At 36.8% G+C, this 21205-nt stretch overlaps 1 protein-coding gene and 1 pseudogene across 2 annotated transcripts in view; both read left to right on the forward strand.

Annotated features, from left to right (window-relative positions):
* Fgf14 (fibroblast growth factor 14) overlaps positions 1-21205 on the forward strand; it is a 599516-nt gene that overhangs the window by 14277 nt on the left and 564034 nt on the right. The gene's annotated exons all lie outside the window — the stretch shown is intronic.
* Positions 1036-1953, forward strand: LOC117705998 (ubiquitin-conjugating enzyme E2 variant 1 pseudogene; annotated as a pseudogene).

A 21205-nucleotide genomic window follows, 5' to 3' on the forward strand; every position in this document is an offset into this window, starting at 1 on the left:
TCCTTATTTCTATTCACTCTCCTGGCCCTTTGGACTTCTCTCCTGTCTCTTCCCATACCTGATCCTGCCCCTACTTTTTCCCTCTTTCTCCTCTCCTTCATTCAGGTCCCTCCCCCCTCTGTCCTTGATTATTTTGCTCCTCCCTTCTAAGTGGGATTGAAGCATCCACACTTTTGCCTTCCTTCTTGTTAAGCTTCATACGGTCTGTGAGTTGTATGGTGCATATTCTGAACTATTGGGCTAATATTCACTTATCAGTGAGTACATACCATGTATGTCCTTTTGGGTCTGAGTTACCTCACTCAGGATGATATTTTTTACTTTCATACATTTGCCTACAAAATTCATGAAGTCGTATTTTTAATAGCTCAGTAGTATTACATTGTGTAAATGAACCACATTTTCTGTATCCATTCTTGTTGAGGGGCATCTGGGTTGTTTCCAGCTTCTGGCTATTATAAATAAAGCTGCTATGAACATTGTGAAGTATGTGTCTTTGTTATATGTTGGAGTATCTTTTGGGTATATACCCAATAATGGTATAGCTGGGTTTTCAGGTAGAACTATTTCAAGTTTTCCGAGGAACCACCAGATTGATTTCCAAAGTGGTTGTACCAGCTTGTAATCCCACCAGCAAAGGATAGGTGCTCTTCGTTCTCTTCATCCTCACCAGCATCTTCTGTCTAACAGCTTTCTAAATAAAGAGAGAAGAAGCTTTGATTCTTCACAGTGTGGAATAGACTACTATTCACTTATCCCTTCTTGGCAAGATGATGTTTCTACTGAAACACTCAACATGGAAATGTCAACAGGTTATTTGAACACAACCACCCTTTCACAAACTTGTAGCACATTGCATTAGTGCTTCTCTCATTAATGTGACCAAATATCAGAAAAGAAGTAACTCAATGGAGAAAAGATTTATTTTGTCTTATCATTTGAGGGTCATCATAGTGGGGATCATGAGGATGCACAACATACTGTATCTGCAGTTAAGAAGCAGAGGAGAGGGCCTTCGAGTGACAGCGACACAAGATGGCAGCCACCACAGGCTTGGGAGTAAAAGTCCCTCGAAATTTCCAACTGTTGGAAGAGCTGGAAGAAGGTCAGAAAGGAGTCGGCGACGGCACAGTTAGCTGGGGTCTGGAGGACGATGAGGACATGACACTTACAAGATGGACAGGCATGATAATTGGGCCTCCACGAACAATTTATGAAAACCGAATATACAGCCTTAAAATAGAATGTGGGCCTAAGTACCCAGAAGCACCCCCGTCTGTAAGATTTGTAACCAGAGTCAATATGAGTGGCGTGAGCAGTTCCAATGGAGTGGTGGACCCCAGAGCCACGGCGGTGCTGGCAAAGTGGCAGAACTCTCACAGCATCAAAGTCATCCTGCAGGAGCTGCGGCGCCTGATGATGTCAAAAGAGAATATGAAGCTGCCACAGTCGCCAGAAGGACAGTGTTACAGCAATTAGTCACCAAGGCCCCACCTCCCCTCCACATCCAACCCAAGTCTTCATTTTCCACAGTAGTGAATTTTCTAGATACATCCGTAGACCTCAAAGTACTGGAGAGGAAGCCCCACTCAGCCTTCATCCTGGGACACTGTTCTGATACTAACTTCTTGTCCATTTGAGATACCTGAGTTGTGCTGTGTAGCATCATCTGTCGAGTGTAACCGCTGTCTGCCTGTTTGAACTTCTGGGATCAAGAAGGTGTGTTGAAATCGGTTTCCTTTGGGAGCCGTGGGTACAGCTAACGCAACTGTGAACAGACACATCACACAATCACCTGCTGCTGGCACTTGGCTTGGGTCTGCCTTTGCCCGCCCCGCCCTCCGCCACAGCTGTGTGGTGGCCCTTAGAATAGACGGGAAGGCTTCAGGTAGCAGCCGAGGGACTGACTACTGCTGGGCTTGGAGCGCTTTGGCTGCACCCCTGCTTTCTTAAGTCTTAAGTGATGCCCCATCCAAGCCGTGGTCCCCACTTCTCCACTCCCACCCTCGGCTAAAGCTTAGATTGTAGCCTTCCCCTTCCTTCCCGTCTCCCCACCTTTATCACGGGGTGCTGCTTTCCCCTCCTCAACTCCCTTGTTGCCCGTCACCACCCAACACTTGCTGTGGCCAGAAGCCATCAGATAAGGTTGGTAGAGCCTGGCCTCCCTCACTTAGCTCTGGGCCACACTCGTTCACTTGCCACCAGCCTGGGAAGGGAGCTCCAGGTCCTCAGCCCTGCTGCCACCATCAGCTCTCGAGCTTGGAGCTCGGGTCTAGAGGTGAACAGAACAGTCACAGGGCGACTCAGACCGGCCAGCGCTCAGGTCCTTGGTGGATATGCCTAGAGAAAGGCCATACGGAAGTCCTAAGTGCACACTGAGTTGGTTCCTTTCCCATAATCGCTTTGCCTTTACACATTGAAGAAGTTTGAACAGGACTCTCAGTCACCCTGGCACCCATCGGGTCTAAGGAGGAGCCCGACAGCTGGAACAGGAGGCCCTGACCCTGCAGATGCAGGTGTCAGTGTTGCTCCTCAGACCCTCAGCAGGGACCCGGAGGAGCTCTGTCACCGTTTGCAGATCATTTGCAGATTGTTGGGCCTGGCCTCCTGGCTCATTGCCACGTTCCCCACTCTGTTCAGGACCACTAAATGTTGAAATGTGGATGCATACCGAAATAAAGGCAATTCGTTGTGTTGCAAAACAAAAACCAAACCAAACCAAAACAAACAAACAAAAAAAGAAGCAGAGGAAAATGAATACTAATTGTCCTTATTCTCTTATTTCTAATTAATCTGAGGCCATGGGATGGTGTTGCTCACATTCACAGTGGATCTTCCTCCTCAGTTAAACTTCTCTGGAAACTCTTTTCCAGATACAGAGATGTGTATCTTAGGTGATTCTAAAGTCCATCAATCTGACAATATTAATCATTACAGGCATCTTTTTTGGTAGTGACTTAAGGTGCTGTTCTGGCTCCAATAGTGCTGGCTATTGTTAATGGAGAAATACATTAAGGAACAATTTACCACAGACACACTTTTGGGAATCAGTGTTTGTTTTATATTCTTTCTGTTACAAATTTGAATTTGTATTAGGGGGTCAGATCTTTGTTTAATGTTTGAAATGGTACATTCTTAAAATGGTTATTTTAAGAATGATAAGTTGTATTAAAGAGCAAATCTTACAAGTATCTAAAAAATAAGGCCTTAAGTTAGAAGTTATAAGAGTTTCTAAGATTGATATATATATATATATATATATATATATATATATATATATATATATATATGTTCCTTTTAGGTGGGATGGTGGTAGAACAATGTGTTGGGAGCCAATGAAACTTAAATTCAAATTTTCTGTTGGGTGGGTGAGTGAGTAGTGATTGAATCAAACCTTTATTTTATTTTATTTTTTTTAATTTTATTTTATTTTATTTTATTTTTTTTTTTTTGCAAATTAGAGAGGAAGATATAGACAACTAACTGCATAACACCATAGGACTAGATGCTGAGGCATTAAGAAAAGGACCTGACTGTTTTACCTAAGTATAACTGAATAAAAATACAATGTGAATTTTGTGCAGATAAGGATGCCACATCAGATCATGGTCTAATCTGTGTCATTTGAGTAAGTGCTTATCACCTTGCCCATTCCCTCAGGTGCCAACTAACTCCTGAGAGACCAAGTAAGGATGTTTAAGGTCATTCAGTTAACTCTGAGACTTATAGCTTTTCTCTTTTATGCTTATTAGTCAAAGCAGACAGAAATAGTATCTATCTGTGCACCTTGATATCAGCTTCTGTTTAACTATAGTTTCCATTATAATGTGAATATTTTAATGTAAGACAAATCTTTGTACATCTCTTATTTTTTTAACACGGTTAAATGGTTTAAATGCAATTGTGTATTTTTCTTCTTCTTTTTTAAAATTGGATATTATATTTACATTTTAGATTTTATCCCCTTACCCCATTCCCCCCACCAGGAACACCTTATTCCATCTGCCCTCCTCCTGCTTCTATAAGGATGTGCCCCCATCCAACCCCCCCCCCCCCACTTCTACTTCCCTACCCTCGAATTCCCCCTCCACTCGGTGTCCAGCCTTCATGGGACCAAGGATCTCCTCCTCCATCTATGCCCAACAAGGCCATCCTCCCCTACATATACAGCTGCAGTCATGGGTCCTTCCCTATGTGCTCCCAGGCTTGTGGTTTAGACCCTGGGGAGCTCTAGTTGGTTGGTATTGTTGCTCTCCCCATGGGGCCAAAAATCCTTTAAGCTCTTTACGTCTTCTCTCTAACTCCTCAATTGGGAACCAAACTCTGGCAGACCTCTAAGGAGAAAACTATATCAGGCTCCTGTCAGCATGCACTTCCTGGCATCCACATCAGCATCTACCTTTGGTGACTGCAAACTGGATGGATACCCAAGTGGAATGGTTTCCAGACGGCCCCTCCTTCAGTTTTTGTCCCACACTTTGTCTCCATATTTGCTCCCTTGAGTATTTTGTTACTCCTTCTAAGTAGGACTGGGGCACCCACACTTGGTCTTCCTTCTTCATGAGCTTCATGTGGTCTGTGAGTTGAATCTTGGCTATTTCAAGCTTTTGGACTAATATTCACTTATCAGTGAGTAAATACCATGTGTGTTCTTTTGTGATTGGGTTACCCCACTCAGGATGATATTTTCTAGTTCAATTTACTTACATAAGAATTTCTCGAATTCATTATTTTTAATAGCTGAGTAGTACTTCATTGTGTAAATGTACCACTTTTTTTTTTTTTTTTTTTTTTTTTTGTATCCATTCTTTGTTTGAGGGGCATCTGGGTTGTTTGCAGCTTCTGGCTATTACAAATGAGGCCATTATGAACACAATGGAGCATGTGTCCCTGTGGTATGTTGGAGCATCTTCTGGTTATATGCTCAGGAGTGATATAGCTGGGTCCTCAGGTAATGCTATGTCCAATTTTCTGAGGAACCGCCAGACTGGTTTCTAGAGTGATTGTACTAGCTTCCAATCACACCAACAGTGGAGGAGTGTTCCTCTTTCTTCACATCCTTGCCAGCATCTACTATCACCTGAGTTTTTGATCTTAGCCATTCTGACTGGTGTGAGGTGGTATCTCAGGGTTTTGTTTTTGTTGTTGTTGTTGTTGTTTGTTTGTTTGTTTTTTGCATTTCCCTGATGACTAAGGATGTTGAACATTTCTTTAGGTGCTTCTCAGCCATTAGAGTTTCCTCAGCTGAGAATTCTTTGTTTAGCTCTGTACCCCATTTTAAATTTGGTTGTCTGGAGTCTAATTTCTTGAGTTCTTTGTATATATTGGATATTAGCTCTCTATCGGATGTAGGATTGGTAAAGATCTTTTCCCAATCTGTTGGTTGCCATTTTGTCCTATTGACAATGTCCTTTGCCTTACAGAAGCTTTGCAATTTTATGAGGTCCCATTTGTCAATTCTTGATCTTAGAACATAAGCCATTAGTGATCTGTTCAGGGACTTTTCCCCTGTGCCTAGGTATTTGAGGGTCTTCCCCTCCTTCTCTTCTATTAGTTTCAGTGTATCTGGTTTTATGTGAAGGTCCTTTATCCACTTGGAGTTGAGCTTTGTACAAGGGGATAAAAATGGATTGATTTGCATTCTTCTACATGCTGCCCTCCAGTTGCACCAGCACCATTTGTTGAAAATGCTGTCTTTTTTCACAGGATAGTTTTAGCTCCTTTGTCAAAGATCAAGTGACCATGGGTGTGTGGGTTCATTTCTGGATCTTCAATTCTATTCCATTGATCTTCTGGCCTGTCTCTGTACCAATACCATGCAGTTTTTATCACGATTGCTCTGTAGTACAAATTGAGGTCAGGGATGGTGATTCCCCCAGAAGTTCTTTTATTGTTAAGAATAGTTTTTGCTATCCTGGGTTTTTTGTTATTCCAAATGAATTTGCAAATTGCTCTTTCTATCTGTATGAAGAATTGATTTGGAATTTTGATGGGTATTGCATTGAATTTGTAGATTGCTTTGGCAAGATGGCTATTTTTAGTAAATTAATCCTGCCAATCCAGGAGCATGGGAGATCTTTCCATTTTCTGAGATCTTCAATTTCTTTCTTCAGAGACTTGAAGTTATTGTCATACAGATCTTTCACTTGCTTGGTTAGAGTCACACCAAGATATTTTATCTTATTTGTGACTATTATGAAGGATGTCATTTCCTTCATTTGTTTCTCAGCCTGCTTATCTTTCTAGTAGAGGAAGGCTACTGATTTGTTTGAGTTGATTTCATATCCAGCCACTTTGCTGAAATTGTTTATCAGGTTTAGGAATTCTCTGGTGGAAGTTTGGGGGTCACTTAAGTATACTATCATATCATCTGCAAATAGTGATATTTTGACTTTTTTCTTTCCTATTTGCATCCCTTTGACTTCCTTTTGTTGTCTAATTGCTCTGGCTAGGACTTCCAGTACTATATTGAATAGGTAGGGTGAGAGTGGGCAGCCTTGTCTAGTCCCTGATGCCAGTGGGATTGCTTCAAGTTTCTCTCCATTTAGTTTGATGTTGGCTTGCTGTATATTGCTTTTACTATGTTTAAGTATGGGCCTTGAATTCCTGATCTTTCCAAGACTTTTACCATGAAGGGATGTTGAATTTTGTCAAATGCTTTCTCAGCATCAAATGAGATGATCATGTGAATTTTTTCTTTGAGTTTGTTTATGTAGTGGATTACATTGATGGATTTCAGAATATTGAACCATCCCTGCATTCCTGGGATAAAGCCTACTTGATCATGATGGATGACTGTTTTCATGTGTTCTTGGATTCAGTTTGTTAGAATTTTATTGAGTATTTTTGCATTGATATTCATAAAGGAGATTGGTCTCAAGTTCTCTTTGTTAGTTTTTTGTGAGGTATAGGTATGAGCCTGATTGTAGCTTCATAGGATGAATTGGGTAGTGTTCCTTCTGTTTCTATTTTGTGGAATAGTTTGAAGAGAATTGGTATTAGGTCTTCCTTGAAGGTTTGTTAAAATTCTGCACTAAAACCATCTGGTCCTGGTTTTTTTTTTTTTTTTTTGGTGGGGAGATTTTTAATGACTGCTTCTAATTCTTTAGGGTTTATGGGACTGTTTAGATGGTTTATCTGCTCCTGATTAAATTTTGGTACCTGGTATCTGTCTAGAAAATTGTCCATTTCATCCAGATTTTCCAGTTTTGTTGAGTATAGGCTTTTTTAGTAGGATCTGGTGATTTTTTTAAAATTTCCTCAGTTTCTTTTGTTATGTCTTCCTTTTCATTCCTGATTTTGTTAATATGAATACTGTCTCTGTGCCTCTGATTAGTCTGGCTAAAGGTTTATCTAACTTGTTGGTTTTCTCAAAGAACCAGCTCCTGGTTTTGTTGATTCTGTGTATATATATATATATTTTTTATTTCTACTTGGTTGATTTCAGCCCTGAGTTTGATTATTTCCTGCCATCTACTCCTCTTAGGTGTATTTGCTTCTTTTTGTTCTAGAGCTTTCAGGTGTGCTGTCAAGCTGCTAGTGTATGCTTTTTCCAGTTTCTTTTTGTAGGCACTTAGAGCTATGAGTTTTCCTCTTAGTACTGCTTTCATGAAGTCCCACAAGTTTTGGTATGATGTGTCCTCATTTTCATTAAATTCTAAAAAGTCTTTAATTTTTTCTTTATTTCTTCCTTGACCAAGTCATCACTGAGTAGAGGGTTGTTCAGTTTCCAAGTGTATGTGGACTTTCCATTTTTTTTTATTATTAAAGACCAGCCTTAGTCCATGGTGATCTGATAGGGTGCAAGGGATTATTTCAATCTTTTTGTATCTGTTGAGGTCTGTATCATGACCAATTATATGGTGGTGTATTTTGCAGAAGGTACCATGAGGTGCTGAGAAAAAAAGCTATATTTTTCTTTCTTTCTTTCTTTCTTTCTTTCTTTTTTTTTTTTTTTTTAAGGATAAAATGTTCTATAGATATCTGTCAAATCCATTTGGTTCATAACTTCTGTTAATTTTTTTGTTTTTCTGTTTAGTTTCTGTTTCCATGATCTGTCCATTGCTGAGAATGGGGTGTTGAAATCCTCCATTATTATTGTGTGAGCTGCAATGTATGTTTTGAGCTTTAGTAAAGTTTCTTTTATGTATGTGTGTTCTCTTGCATTTGGGGCATAGATGTTCAAAATTGAGAGTTCATCTTGGTAGCTTTTTCCTTTGATAAGTGTGACGTGTCCTTCCTTATCTTTTTTGATTACTTTTGGTTGAAAGTCGATTTTATTTGATATTAGAATTGCTACTCCAGCTTGTTTCTTGGGACCATTTGCTTGGAAGATTGTTTTCTATCCTTTTACTCTGAGGTAGTGTCTGTCTTTGTCACTGTGATGCATTTCCTGTATGCAGCAAAATGTTGGGTCCTGTTTATGTATCCAGTCTGATAGTCTATGTCTTTTTATTGGAGAATTGAGTCCATTGATATTAAGAGATATTAAGAAAATGATTGTTGCTTCCTGTTATTTTTGTTATTAGAGGTGGAATTATGTTTGTGTAACTATCTTCTTTTGGGGTTGTTGGAAGATTGCTTCTTTGTTTTGTCTGGGTTGTAGTTTCCCTCCTTGTGTTGGAGTTTTCCATCAATTATCCTTTGAAGTGCTGTGAGAAGATATTGTGTAAATTTGGTTTTGTCATGAAATATTTTTGTTTCTCCATCAATAGTGATTGAGAGTTTTGCTGGGTATAGTAGTCTGGGCTGGCATTTGTGTTCTCTTAGGGTCTATATGATATCAGTCCAGGATCTTCTGGCTCTTATAGTCTCTGGTGAGAAGTCTGGTGTAATTCTTATAGGTCTGCCTTTATGTGTTACTTGACCTTTTCCCCTTATTGCTTTTAGTATTTTTTCTTTGTTTTGTACATTTGATGTTTTGAATATTATGTAATAGGATGTATTTCTTTTCTGGTCTAGTCTATTTGGAGTTCTGTAGGCTTCTTGTATATTCATGGACATCTTTTTCTTTAGGTTAAGGAAGTTTTCCTTTATAATTTTGTTGAAGATATTTACTGGCACTTTAAATTGGGAATCTTCACCCTCAACTATACCTATTATCCTTAGGTTTGGCCTTCTCATTGTGTCCTGGATTTCCTGGATGTTTTGGGTTAGGAGCTTTTTGAATTTTGCATTTTCTTTGACAGTTGTGTCAATGTTTTCCATGGTATCTTCTGCACATGAGATTCTTTCTTCTATCTCTTGTATTCTGTTGGTGATGCTTGCATCTATGACTCCTGATTTCTTTCCTAGATTTTCTATTTCCAGGGTAGTCTCCTTTTGAAATTTCTTTATTGTTTCTACTTCCATTTTTAGATTCTGCATGGTTTTGTTTAATTCCTTCATCTGTTTGGTTGTGTTTTCTTGCAATTTTTAAAGAGACTTTTGTTTCCTCTTTAAGGTTTTCTACCTTTTACCTGTGTTCTCCTGTATTTCTTTAGGGGAGTTATTTATGTCCTTCTTAATAGTCCTCTATCTTCATCATGAGAAGTGATTTTAATTTTGAATCCTGCTTTCCCAGTGTGATGGGGTGTCCAGGACTTGCTATGTTGGGAGAACTGGGTTCTAATGATGCCAAGTAACTTCAGTTTCTGTTGCTTATGTTCTTGTGCTTGCCTTTTGCCATCTGGTTATCTCTAGTGCTACCTCCACTCACTGTCTCTGAGTGGAGCCTGTCTTTCTATTTATTTTGCTTGTGCCAGAATTCCTCAGGGTCCAGATGTCTCTGTGATCCTGTGATCCTGAGCTCCAGCTGCTCTCAGTGCAGTGGCTCCTCAAGGATATCTCAGGGTATGGTGTCTTCAGGGGAGCAGACCAGCTAGGTGTCTGCCTCAACCACAAGGACCAAGCGAGGGAATTGTGTATTTTTTAATGAGTGATTTTTAATCAGTCTCTACTTTACAATTATAAAAATAATATGGGAAACAATAGAAGTTGGTACTGATAATGTAATAATATAATCAACAATGTAATGGGTGCAGTTGTAGAAAAGTGGTTTTCAGGTAATAATACAGTATATTTATTTCTTATTATATTACATTATGCAAAAACCCAGCCATAACTACATAATGAACAGTGACATGCTACTTTAAGATAGCATATTACAGATTAAATTGTAGTTTGAACTTTTCTAAGATTCAGAGAAACACTAAGAAATTAAATGTACTTATAGTTATGACTATAAATATATACAACTATATAACTATAGTTATGACTATATATATAACTATAGTTATATATAACTATAGTTATGGCTATAAGTCACTTGGACATTTCTGTTCTCATCTCATCTGCTGGCCATCACAATCTTTTACACAAGAGAAACACTGATACAGGGTCTGTATTAACAATAATTTAAAACCAACAAGTAAAAGCTCAGACGTAAGTTGGTACAACTGATCTTAAACTTATGACAATGAAAAACAGTGTAATAGTTGTACTAGTTTTGTGGCTCCCAGCTATTCATGAGTTTTGTTTTAAAGACAGGGATTTACTATGTAGCTCAAACTGGTCTTGAACTCTTATATCAACCTCCTGTGTGCTACTATACCTAATAATTCTTTGTCCTTTTAGGTGTTCTTTCTGTAGTTTGATAAGAGAATATACTGTGCAAAATGTCCTAAGTCTCTAAACTTACTTTTGCTAAAGCTCTTGTTTTGAGACAGCATTTTCCTATGTAGCAATGAAGGGATAAACTGATTTTTTTTTTTTTTTTTTTGCCTTCTTTGTTCTTCCCCCTTCCCTTCACCTCATGTCATAGACACTAATGTCATAAGCTCCTATTCTTTGACCAAATTAGAGATGGATTTGGACTAAATCAAGAGCTCATGGTTACTCTTGAAATCTGAGAATAAATTCATGTGTTAGGTTTCTGCTACTGTAACAAATATCTGAGATAATTAATGACAATCACCTTATTAAGAGTAAAGGTTTATTCTGGCTTGATGTTTTGGAGCTTTTATACTATGGCTAGTCAGACTTGTTTCTTTTACTTAGGCATCTGATTGGGGCAGAAGAAGAGAGTGGAACAGAGCTACTCACTCCAGTGTTAGAACATATACAAGAAAAAAAGAGAGGAGTTGGATTCATATTATTTCCTCTTTCAGTATGTACCAGTAACACAAAGACCCCCTCTTAAAAGTTCTACCTCCTTCTAGGTTAAGCCTTTATTATTTGGACCCTTGGGAAACACTAAGTTCCAAACTATAGAATCTGGGCACAGTTTTAAAGGAAAATGAGGTAGTAAATAGTTATAAAACAGGTTGTAACCAGAAACTGATTTATATTTCACAAAGGTGACTGACAACATCTGTGGGGGCTGTCATTCATTATAACTGATGCTGACAATAGAACCCAGGGCCTCACATGATATACTCTACCACTGACCTACTTCTGTAGCATTTTGTTGTTGTTAAAATTTATTTGTCTAAAACAATACCATTTGAGGATTCAGTTTTCTCTACATATTTGATGACATTTGTTACTGTTCTTTTGATTCTAGTCATTTTAGTGAGTGTGAATTTGTATGCCTCTATGGCATTTGGTTATGTTTTTCTAATTACTATTCTTATTGGCCTCTTGTGTATCTTCTTTGAGATAATATCCACTTACATGTTTTAACATTTTTAATTGAGTTATTTATTCTTTTAGTTTTGAATTGTATGAGTCCATTATATATCCTAGACACAAATTTCTTATAAGGCTTATGATTGATAAGTATTTTTCCCTTCTGTTTATTTTATTCCCACAATTTTGATAGTGTCCTTTAAAGCATTTTGATTTAGTAAGGTATAATTTATCATCTTTTATCACTCATATATATGCTATTAAACATACACTGTTTATATCTAAGAAACCATTTTCTAACTCCAATTTACAAAGATTTAGCTCTAAATTTGCTTTGGAGATGTGTAAGCTTTACATTTAACTCTAGCTTCTGTTATTAGTAAATTTTTGCATATAGGATGAAATATGAATACATTTCTTTAACATGTTAGCATTCATTTGTGTAAGGAATGTTTGAAAAAATTCACAATAATATCTGGAAATCTTATTATGAGTTAATAGAAACCAAAATATTTTTTCTTTATTTCTAAAACCACTTTTAACTAATTTTATCAAAAATGATCTAACAACATCTTAGTATTTCAAATAAATAAATTATATCTAATGGACCTATAGTAGAGATACTGTGAAAATTTTTTTATGGAAGTGCATGCCTACTTTTACTATATCTTACTTCCACATGCCGTGTGCAAGCCTTTTCAAGAAATCAAATAACACACGCTTAAGTCCATTTAGGATTCTAAAAGAACATACCTTAGACTAGGTGTTTATAAACAACATAAATTCATTTCTCAGAGCTCTACAAGTGGAAAAATCCAAGGTTGAAAATGTCAAAGGTACATCATCTCATGAAGGCTTGATCTAGGATTTAGAGGTGATGCCTTTTCGGCTGAATCATCACACAATATAAAGAAAGATCAAGTATAAAAGATGTTTCTTTTATAAGGGTACAGATCTCTGTCTTGGAGGCACATTACCTGATCTCTATCTGATCATCTCCCAAAAATTTCATCTTTTCCTACTACTGCATTGGGAATTAGAATTTTGAGATAACATAAACACCAAAACTGAATCAAATGCTTAGACTATTTGTAGAAAGTAAACAGAGATAAACAATTCTTATAGCCATATCTGTGATTCAAAATTGCTCTGATTGTTCTTATTCATGTTTGTTTTTAAGGAATGGGCATTTCATTAGTGTACAAATAGTAGGATATTATATTTACTCTTAAGTTTTCTAGTTTTAAAGGTTAAGCCATGAAGGTCAAGATTCAAAGAGATACAAATCCCACTTTCTGTATTTAAATTTATCTCAATTCATTTATTAATTATCTCATGCAAGACATGTATATTCCTTGATATAAAATGTTATCTAAGTGACAGAGGTTATGGTTAGTCAACAAAATGATGGACTGGGTATTAGGACTATCTTGTACCTCACTGATACAAATAGGCATAATTATGCTCTAATTGTATTTTGAGAGAAAAGTTTTATTTTAACAGGAAGGGTGATATGTAGGAGGAGCTAAGGTGGGAGGAGTACAGAGAGGAAGAGAAGGAGTAAGGAGAGGAGGAGAAGAAGAAGAGGAGAAGCTAGGTGATGAGATAGAGAAAGAGAGAGAAGGGGGAGTATCGAGGCAGATATTCACATGTCTCCACCAGTCAAAGATAGTTGATATATCTAGGTTGGGTATTGGGTTACACTTCTGATTGAACAATACCAAACTTATAAAGCCTTTGATTAACATTTTAAAATTTTTTTATAAAAGCAAAAAGGAAAAGGGGGCATGGGATAGGGGTTTTCTAGGGAGGGGAAATGGGGAAAGGGGATGGCATCTGAAATGTAAATAAAATATCCAATATAAAAAAAGAAATATTATCTAAGTTGTAAGAAAATCACATCTTCTGCTAGATTACTGTGTTTTGTGAATAGAAAAGAAAATCCACTGCTACGCAGGAGATCAAAGCTGTGTCATCACTAGGAAAACCCTTCTGAAAGTGCCATCAGTTGATGAATAATGCAGATGTACTGTGTTATTATATGTTGATTTCTTTTGTATTATGTATAAACATACTTGGTTGCCTAGGCTTTGCTCTGGAGATTAAAAGAAGGGACATTTACTCTTGTTTGAGCCATAGTACTTAATTCATAGCCCCAACATCAGTGAAATATTCAAATGGGATGGGTGAATGATAAAGCCGTGAGAGGCCTCACTGATCTTAGTTTGATTTTCCTAAGAAGTATGGCAAATGAGCTCTCCAAGGTAGACTTCTTGTTTTATGATATTAATTTTTTTCTTTTCAATTATATCACTAAAAAAGAGAACCATGGTGTTAGATGACTTTCACTCAATTGTTCTGATTTATTCATTCACCTGACCCCTGCTTTTGATTTTTCATTCTGACAATTTCACTCTGTAGCTTGAAGGCACTTTAAAATCCAGCCTTGAATTCAGAATTTTCCTGTCTTAGCATTCTGGTTTACAGTACTGAAAGTATAAACTTGACATCCCAATTTACTTCTTAACCAAGGAACATACCTCCCAAACTTTAGAATGGTATAGATTAGGTGAATATGCTCATATGTTATTGTTATTTTTGTGTTAATCTTTGCATTTAGCATCAAGAAACATGGAGGGCATAATTTGAAAACTGAATTTGTGTGTGTATGTGTTTAAGAGAGAGAGAGAATCAACATCATCTAAGTGGTAGATCAGAGAAGCAAGCAAGGGGTACTTCTATTTAATTCTATTTTTCCTGTGGCAAATTTCCTAACACTGAGTGAGTTTGCTTAATTAATAAGGTATATCTGATTTTCTTGAAAATAACAGTGTAAATTACTTTACAAATGTCCAACATAAACTTAGAAGCAGAGCTGGAAGTCCAAATAAATAATTTAATGATGGTTTTTGATGATGTTGATATAATACTGAAGAATAAAACACTTAAAAATCTGAAATTTGATTTTGCATTAACAGAAAATGTGCTGTAGAACAGATAAAAGATTCAGCACTTTATTTTTCCCACACTATAGATAAGTCTTTTGGAGCAACTCCTAACTCAATGCTGTAAACTCCTTTGTCTCATACTTGCCCAAGTGTCCCCAGCCCTCTTGATCTACATGGGTTAGTTTTGTCAGATTTTATTTTTGGGTCACTAAATATCTTCTTTAGATAATTATTCTTGAATGGTATGCATTTCAAAAATCAAGTTTTATTCCTCTTACTCTCGTTGATAAAAACAGCTTTTGGAGTTAAGGTTTAAAATTCTATTTGTGATTTGTCTGTGCCTCAAGGTTCTTTTTGTTTGTTTTGCTTTTGGGAGGAGAGAGAGAGTAAATACTACTTTACCTATTTGCAGGGATCAGCAGAGAATACATACACATAGAATAACTAATATAACACCTAGCATGTAGATCTTTATTTATTAGCTATTTTCTCTTCTATTTCTTTTTCAGTAGTAATATTAGTTTCTTTGTTGTACTCTCTGGTAAGAATTAGGCTTATGCTAAAATTGGCATTAAATTAATATTTTAAAGCCTTTTACCTGCAATTAGTGTAAATAAATGAAAATGGAAAATAAATTTATTTCTAATGACTTGTTTTTGATTCTGGGGATTGGATCAAAAGCTTTGTATATGTTAGAAACACACAACCAAGAAATAAATAGAGTCCAATAAATTTATTTTTAATTGAAAATTTAAAGAATAGTTTTAGACTCACAGCAAAACTGAGAACAAATATTTTTCATATTCTCTATGCCAACACATGTGTTGACATCCTCTATCAGAGTAGTCCATTTGTTACAAGTGTATTTAAGTATCATCATACAGAGTCCAATGTTTACATCTGAGTTCATTCATGGCATTATATGCTTTGTGGGTTTGAACCAACTCATAAAGTTCTCACCATTGTAATATATGTAGAGTTTTCTTCACTACCTTAAAAAGTTTTGTGCTTATAAAAATGTCTAAACAAAGGTTAAAGGTAGACACATTTAGAGGCTTAAGAAAGTTCATGTTCTTTCACTGTACTTTCTAATTTTGTACTTTTTAGACTTGACTGTTTTTTCACCTATAAAGGCTTACTGCACTTGTGTTTTGTTGGTCCCAGTGGACTTGCTGCAAGCAGACAGTTTTTCTAATATTGTTTCTGACCTTTTAAAGAACACCGTCAAATATATGTGCTAGATTATTCATACATCTGCTGTTTTCTCGTATATTTTCATGACATGTATTAGTCACGCATGCATGCCAAAATGACAAATTTTGAGGCTTTAAGTATCTATACACTCATATCTTTCTGATATTGTTATCTTCATCATTTGTATTCCATAATTATTTCAGCCTAATAGAAATAACCTCAGGTACTGAAGTAAACTTCATGGATAATTCCCTTTCTCTGATGCCTTTTGTTCTAGTTACAAATTAATGAAGCACATTTATAGTAATCATTTTTATCATTATTTTGCTATATGAGAGATTCATGTTTTCTCTGTCTTTGGATCAGAAAGAATCTCATTTATGGCTTTGAGCTCTTTTGTTTTTTAATTTTCCTCTATGGCTCCAGTTTCTGCATAACTCCTGTTATTAGTGATGTTGCTCATACCATCAGATTCTTTTTCAATTATTTATTAAATATTTAGTCCTTTCCTTTATTCTTACCTGACTATTTTGGGTTCTGTAATTTTTTTCTTTTTCTCTGGGGGGTGGGGGTCCGGGATAAGCTGTCTAGATGTGTGAAGTCTAGCTTGAATTGCTTGTTTCACAGTTTCTGTGGAAAAACTCTTTATCTGTAAATGAACATTCTGTCATGACAGGAGATAGTGAATGGACTTTGTGAATTAATTCTCACTTTAGCTTCAGGCCACTGGGAATATTTTTTAGTGCTAATTGCTTATGGATGACAATAGATTTTTGATGATGATGGTAAATATACAGCAACATGCTTCAAATTTTAGAAATATCACCAGAAGACATTCTATTAATTAATCATTGTCAATTAATATGATTTAAAGTTATAGAGATAGTTCAGTCGGTATAGTAATGCCTTTGTAAGCATGACCTAAATTTCATCCCCATAGTCCACATTTTAAAAAGGCCAAATATTGTGTATGTATTTGTAATCACAAAGTAAAAAAGTGAGGACAGGTGAATCCCGAGATTTTCTGCCAGCTAACCTAGTCTACTTGGTGAATTCAAGATCAGATACTAAGTTTGTATCTTAAAAAACAAGATAGGTTAGGTGATGAAAGAGAGAAAGAGGGGGGAGACAGGGAGGCAGATGTTCATCTATCTCAACCAGTCAAAGATAGTTGTTATATCTAGGTTGGGTAGTGGGTTACACCTCTGATTGAACAATACCAAACTTATAAAGCCTATGATTAACATTTTTTTAAAAAAATGTATAAATGAAAAAAGGAAAAGGGGGCATGGGATAGGGGTTCTCTAAGGTGGGGGAATGGGGAAAGGGGATGGCATTTGAAGTGCAAATAAAATATCTAATAAATAAATAAATAAATAAATAAATAAATAAAGTGGAAAAAAAGCCTATGTTCATAAACAAAAATTGAAAAAAAAAAAAAAACAAGATAGGTGGTATAGGAGGAATGATTCTGGTGGTTGACCTCTGACTTCTACATACACATACACACATGTGTATAACATTCATCCCGAAAAATATGATTTAAATGGTACATGTCAAGATAGTCTGTTTCAAAAATTTAGTCACTATATTAAATAGTTGACTTAAGATCAAATCTTACAAATGTTTTTAGAGTCTACTGGTATAGTCTAAGCTGGATTGGGTTCCTTATCTCTGCCAGTGAATGAATTAAAAGGCAGGAAAATATGAAGGACAACAGGCAACAACAAGAGAAATCTCAAGTACTGCAGATAGAATCAGTAATTAAGAAAGGCATTTATTGGGGTTGAGGGAATTCACACATGCATCAAACAACAGACACCCTCTGTGAAGCACAGGGGTGACTCAGGAAGCCAAAACATCCAGCCTCTTATCCAGGGATGGGGGTTTTAAAGTCTTTGAAGAATTTTTCTCCCCTAATTTAGGGCAGGTCAGTTTGAAGACAGCTGATGAGTTTTCCCAGAACTGCTGCTGTGTGATGAGTTCTAATCAGGTCAGAAGAACTTATTGAATTGATGTATTGGTGTATAGACAGGCAGGTATGGGAGGTCACAAATGGTGGGAGACAAAAGCCTGGCAGGAGGTTGAGGAAAAAACTAGCTATCTTGGAAAATCACCACTTTTATTACCTAGCAATGGTTCCTATTCCTATGTGACTACCAGGGAGTCTGTCTAACTCCCAGTTTCTCACTATTAAGTTTAATTCTAAGAAGGTATTTATTACTTTTTGACTATTGAACTAATTTACTTACTAGAATTCTATAGTATTGTTTTTCCAGGAAAGGTTATGAAGAGGAGATAAATTCTAAGAGAGTGCTAGACTAGGTAATTGTATGCCATCTACTCAGAAGAGAGTTTGTGCTACACAAACTAGGGCGGAACTACCAGTGAGAATTTTTGGAAAGTATGAGAGCACAGAGAAGAGAGGTGGAAAGATAAAAGAGTTCAGAAGAGGGTCCTTGGAATAGTTAATTGTATCCACAACACAATCAGCTGACTTTTTAAAATTATTTATTCACTTTACATCCTGATAGCAGCCCCCTCCCTCCTCTCCTCCCAGTCCCATGCTCCCATTCCTCTTCTTCCATTCCCCCCTCCTCTTCTCTGAGAAGAAGGGGAGCCTCTCCTCACCCCCATGCATACCAACATGCCCTGGCAGTCAAGTCTCATTAGGACTAAACAAATCAATGGGAGACCATTAAGGCCAGACAAAGCAGCCCCACTAGGGGAAAAAAATCCAGAGGCAGGCGACAGAGTCTGAGTCAGAGTCTGAGTCAGATACAATCCCTGCTCCAATTGTTGGGGGACCTACATGAAGACCAAGCTACACATCTGCTACATTTGTGTAAGGGGCCTAGGCCTTGTCCTCTTTGGTTGGTGGTTCAGGCTCTGAGAGCCCCCATGAGCTCAGGTTAGTTGGCTCCGTAGGTCTTCTTGACCCTTATGGCTCCCTCAATCCTTTTTCCAACTCTTCCACAAACTCCCTTAGCTTTGCCTAATGTTTGGCTGTGGGTCTGTGCATCTGTTTCCATCAGCTGCTTGATGAAGCCTCTAAATGACAGTTGTGCTAAGTTCCTGTCTGGAAGCATAGCAGAGTATCTTTAATAGTGCCAGGAGTTACTTTTCTTCCATGGAGTAAATCTCAAGATAAACAGACAGATAGGGACTGGTGAGATGGAGGTATGTAGAAGTGCTTACCCCTCAATCCCTGCAACTTGAATTCTAACCCCAGGACCTCTGAAGTGGAAAAAAGATACAGTCCAGAAATTTGTTCTCTGACCTCCACAAATGTGTACCTGTGTGCATACACACACACACACACACACACACACTAAGGTGGATGACATTGACATTTTATTGATTTGAGCTTGGCTTTTTTCAAAACTAACAACTGACCACCTTGTATGGGAGAAAACCAGGTTTCCATGAGTGGAAGATAATCCCTGCTCCAATTGTTGGGGGACCCACATGAAGACAAGCTACACATCTGTTACATTTGTGTAAGGGGCTTAGGCAGTGTCCTCTTTGGTTGGTGGTTCAGGCTCTGAGAGTCCCCATGAGCTCAGAGCCATTAGTGGAGTTTGGAAGACATAATCTCAAAATAAAAACAAGAGTTTATACTAAGAAATACACCTTCCCAGATAAATAGCCTTATTGTCTGAAATTCAAGTATTTATTTTAAAAGGTAGGTTGCATACAGTCCAACACACACACACACACACACACACACACACACACACACACACACACACATCATCTTTTAAAGCCTTATCTCACCTACATTATTATTAAATAATTATATATTGGGTCAAACAGTTGACTCCGTAGACTTTAATGCCTCCAACTAACACAATTTATTATCACACTGAACACTGGCTCTAATTTGATTACAGCTATATATAGTGTTAGAATCAGGGGACAAGTAACACAAAATTTAATCCTGCTCCCAGAATAGCACCTGTCTAGAACAGTCCTGAATCTAGTAATGGAGATTAACTAAGTCAATAAGTGGGTGTTGATTTTATTTAGGGGCATAAGCATGAAAGTAGAGAGGCAGGGATGTTACTTTCAGCAGCATAATAAATCTTTACTATTACTCTGTATTTTTACTTCCATTTGGGTATACTCAACTGAAATGGCTGACCAGATGCTGTGTCTTATTTAGCCAGTTTTCCTTAAACTCTGGCTCTGCTACATGGTTCTGCCTCTCTAAACTGTGTTTTATTTCTAGTAAACAAACAAAAGACTAGTTTCTTGAAGGATAATTTAGCAAATGAGTGCTTGTTGATCAATACACTATATTATCTCAAAAACTCTTTATCTTGTTGAATCAACTTAATTGACCAGCAAGCTTTGGGTAAATTTATACAAATTATTGGGAATGTAATAAAAATTACATGAACTACCAATATACCTTGAGTCACTTTAAAACATTTCACTTTAGTCTTGGTTGAGGACCTGACTGTCTCCTACATAAGATTCCTTTATATTTCATATATTTGCATATGTCTGCATATATATGTCATCTTTTAGAAGTTTAAAATTTCAGTTATATTTATTTTTCTCAAGAAAATATGTGAGGTACAGACTTTTGTACTGAAATAAAAAAAATTAATTCTGCCTCATGACACCTTTTTTTTTTTTTTGGTCAGTGGATATAATCTTAGCCTTTATCCTTATATACGTATTGACCTACAAATTCCAACAAGCTCTCTGTTTAATTAATTAATTATCTAATGCCTATAGGAGTGCAGTAGAGAATCAGTATATAGTTAGTAGATGAACTTATGAAATGAGTCAATTTTGACCTCTTCAGTATATGATCAGAACCTGGAGAAGAAATGCAAATCATAGAGACATTCTCTTTGTTGTTTAAAACTTCATTTAGGAAAACAATACGATTGCAATAATTTATTTTGAAGATGATATCCAAAGAAACTTCAGGTTTGATCCAATGCAAATTATATAAAGACCACATGGATAATTCACCTTATACTCTCTGAGTTAGAGGCATTGGAAATGTCATCAAGTCCAACTGTCCTTCCCTTGCTTCTACAACAACTTTATGCTTCAAAAGGAAGATGACTTTATACAGTACAAATGATATACTATGTGTTAAATTAATGTACTTTGTTTTTTGTATAATCTTTTAACTTATATGACATTTGAAGCTTATTTAAAATATTGTTTGATTATGAATTTAGTTTTATGTAAGTGCATTGTCAGGCATATCAGTTGGTGAGATCTTGTTGCAATCCTGGAGCACAGTACTTAAGCTTGAACAGGTAACCTCATAGCTAGAGTGGAAGAAGAATTTGATGTTGGGATATTCCCTTGGCTGCTGATGACAGTAGGATGCTGTTTATCATGATTCAGCTACACTTAGGGTTTGATTCTACATACAAGAGAGTGGGCTGGGCTATTAGGTGGTGACTCATTAGAAACAAACATATGTA

Source organism: Arvicanthis niloticus, chromosome 3, assembly GCF_011762505.2.
Source record: "Arvicanthis niloticus isolate mArvNil1 chromosome 3, mArvNil1.pat.X, whole genome shotgun sequence".
Taxonomy (NCBI): domain Eukaryota; kingdom Metazoa; phylum Chordata; class Mammalia; order Rodentia; family Muridae; genus Arvicanthis; species Arvicanthis niloticus.